The 3,278-nt window shown below is 52.4% G+C and overlaps 1 non-coding gene across 1 annotated transcript; it reads left to right on the forward strand.

Annotated features, from left to right (window-relative positions):
* The first annotated feature begins 1,063 nt into the window (after nt 1-1,063).
* On the forward strand, nt 1,064-1,195 carry LOC129406670 (small nucleolar RNA SNORA42/SNORA80 family). Its single transcript, XR_008631147.1, has one exon. It is a non-coding gene; the product is annotated as a small nucleolar RNA SNORA42/SNORA80 family (small nucleolar RNA).
* Nucleotides 1,196-3,278: the final 2,083 nt, after the last annotated feature.

Genomic DNA, 3,278 nt, shown 5'->3' on the forward strand with positions numbered 1-3,278 from the left:
AGATACTTGTATTCACTTTCAATCATGTAAGAAGATGTTATATTGATTGAAGAGCACAGTAGTAACCGTTTTAAACCAAAATAGGTGTTCAGTGAGAAACTAAAATCACTTTTAGATATTATTTATGTACCGATAGTTCGGGTTTGGTTTGGGGCTCTGGCGGGGGGTGTGGGGGATCGAACCTGGGTCAGCTACGTGTGAGCAAACACCCTGCCTGTTGTCCTGCATCCCCAGGCTCTCGGGTGCTGATGACCCTGACTATTCCTGGCCTGATACTTTTTCCCTTGAAATTCGGTCTTGATATTTTGAGTTCCTTTCTGTGGACTTCATCCCTTTCTCTGTACCCCCACAAGGGGGCAGAAGAAGGAAGAGCAAAGTAGAGTTTAAATGAATCCAGCTTGAAGTTCATTTTTATTCATCAGTCACTGAACATTTTTGGAATAACTTTTCAGAGTGACTCCTGAAACAACTTATAATGCCTTTTCACATTTTTTACAGTAATAATCGGGTATTTCTAGGGGGAGTTAAATTTTAATCTTTAAAAAGGCATTTCCAGAGATCAGAGCAATGGCACAATGGGTAGGGCATGCAGCCTTGCATGAAGCTGACCTAGTCAGGTTCCATCCCCAGCACCCCAGATGGTCCCCCAAGCACCACCAAGAGTGATTCCTGAGCTCAGAGCTAGGAGTAAGCCCTAAGCCTTACTTACCTCACTCCTCAGAGCTAGGAGTAAGCTCTGAGGAGTGAGGTAAGTAAGCCCTAAGTGCAGGGCATGTCCCCCAAACAAAAATAACAACAAGTAAATGATTTCCCAAGCACTATCCGAGTATTCAACTTTCTCAGTTAATAATTTGGGCTTCAGGACCGGAGAAATATCTCAGCGGGCCGGAGTGCATGCTTCCACACAGAAGTTCCAGATTCTATTCCTGCACTACAGGGACCTTTAAGAACCTGCCAGGTAAGACCCCCGAGCACTTAGCCCAGAATAACTTCTGAGGTTTGAGCGTATATGTAGTTTGAGAGTTACAGGTTTGAAAGCTCTTCTTAAAATTTCTCATCAGCTGCATGGGCTTGGGTTGATGGTAGGTCCGTGCTCTGGGACCCTTCATAGTGCCCAGGCCAGAGCAGCCTGCGGCCCCGCACCGTTGCCTGGCCCTCCCAGGGGACAGCAGGCGCTGAAGCAGGTCACACAGCACAAATAGGGGCAGCGTGCTTGAGTCATAGTGCCTGGTGACACTGGAAGACAAACATGCTTGATGTTTACATATTTAGATATTGACCACTTTCAGGGAGCCATTCTATGCAACAACCCTTTACCACATTTTTACTTTAATGATGTCCCTTTTGAATACACAAAATGTAGAGTAATTTAATGGTAGTTTTTGTTTGTTTTGTTGGCACACCTGGTGGTATTCAGGGCTTACTGCTGTCTCTGTGCTCAGGGATCACTCCTGGCAGGCCAAGGGGAACGTATGGGGTGGAGGGGATTGAACCCGGGTAGGCTGCATGCAAGATAAGCGCCCTATCCACTGTACTATCACTCCAGCCCCTGATTCAGTGATAATCTGTAGAAATAACTTGTTGAAAGTAAATTGCTATGAGCTAAATGTCTATTTAAATTCTTAAATGTCTCTTTAAAGTATTGGTTTGAAACTCATTAATGAAGTTCTTAATGGCTATTCTCTAATTTTCTGTGGTATAATTTGTATATTGATTTTTCTGCCCATCTCAGAGAGCCTGGCAAGCTACCAAGAGTATCCCGCCAGCATGGCAGAGCCTGGCAAGCTACCTGTGGTGTGGTGGTTCAATACGCCAAAAACAGAAACAAGTCTCACAATGGAGACATTACTGGTGCCCGCTTGAGCAAATCGATGAGCAACTAGATGACAGTGACACAGTTATACAATGAAATAAGTAAATAAATAAGTAAGTAAATAGCAAGCAGGAAAGCAAGCAAGCAACTTGTCATTTTGACTTAGCCGCAAGTAAGGTACAGGTAGGGAGGAAGCGTGAAGTGGGTGTCACTGAGCACAGGAAGGAATACCCATTCCTTGAAATAGGGGATGCAGTGTCCAGGGGCATGTTGCCGTCACATAGCCTGGGCCTCTTCTCCTGGTGCCACTCTCTCCACCTCCCAGGGAAAGTGCGCTATGCTGAAGTCCCATGGCACTGTTCCCTGGGCCATGTGCTGCCGCTCCCTCTCTGTCTGTCTGTCTGTCTGTCTGTCTGTCTGTCTGTCTCTCACACACACACACACACACACACACACACACACACACACACACAGAGCACCAGCACCCAGGAAGGACTGTTGTTTTCTTTCTCTTTTTCTGCTGGGCCCCAAATACAGGCGAGCCGGGCGCTGTACCACTGAGCCCCCTGCCTGGCTCCCAAGATGGAGTGGGTGTAGCATTCATTGATTCATTCGTTCACTCCCTCCCTCATTTTCCCTTCCGAAGTGACGATCCATCAGCTCCGTTTCTTGGAGTCAGAATGCCATCTCACCCCCTCTGGACCCAAACGGGTAGGGAGGAGGCCTGGAGCCGACCCGCTCTCCTCGCGAGCGCCCCCTGCCGGAGCGGTCGTGGCAGTCCCCCCAGCAGAGCTCCATGGGAGCTGCTCTGGAGAAAGGACCCTCCTGGGCCCCCCACGACCCCGTCCCGCGGGCGGCTCCCTCCCTCACGGTGATGCAGTAGATGAATTTACTTAAAAAAAAGAAAGAGAAAGGGTGACTCAAGGGTCGACCTCGGGCTGAGCGGGGCTGGGGCGGGGGAGGGGAGGGGGGAGGGGGGAGGTGGTGGCGCAGGGGGGGGGGCCCTCAAGTCTGGCCCGAGCCCGAGCCCGCCGCTCCTCTGGCCTGAAGATTTCCAGCCCTCGGTTTGCGCCTGGTCACGTGCCGGCCACTAGGCGCACGGGGTCGCCTCAGGCCGGCGGCAGGAGCCGAGCATGGGCCCACCCGGGCGTGGGGGCCGAGCCCAGCAGCGCGCGGGAGAATCTCTCCCTCCTGGCCCCGCCACCCCCACCCCTCCGCGGTCTAGGGCGGGGGGAGGCGGGGGGAGCAAGACCCGGCTCGGCCCCCCCGTTGGCCTGAGGGTCCCCCCTGAAAGGCTTTCGTCTGCGTCTCGGGGCCCTCAGGAACCCTCTGACGGTGCTCGGGAAACCTGTGGGTGCAGGAGCAGAACCCGGGTCACCCCGCACGAGGCGAGCGCCCTCCTGGCTCAGGACTCCACCCACGGCCCCAGGCTGCCTGCTCGACCCCTCATGACCCCGAGCCCAAC

The sequence above is a fragment of the Sorex araneus genome, chromosome 7 (assembly GCF_027595985.1).
Source record: "Sorex araneus isolate mSorAra2 chromosome 7, mSorAra2.pri, whole genome shotgun sequence".
In the NCBI taxonomy this organism is placed as follows: domain Eukaryota; kingdom Metazoa; phylum Chordata; class Mammalia; order Eulipotyphla; family Soricidae; genus Sorex; species Sorex araneus.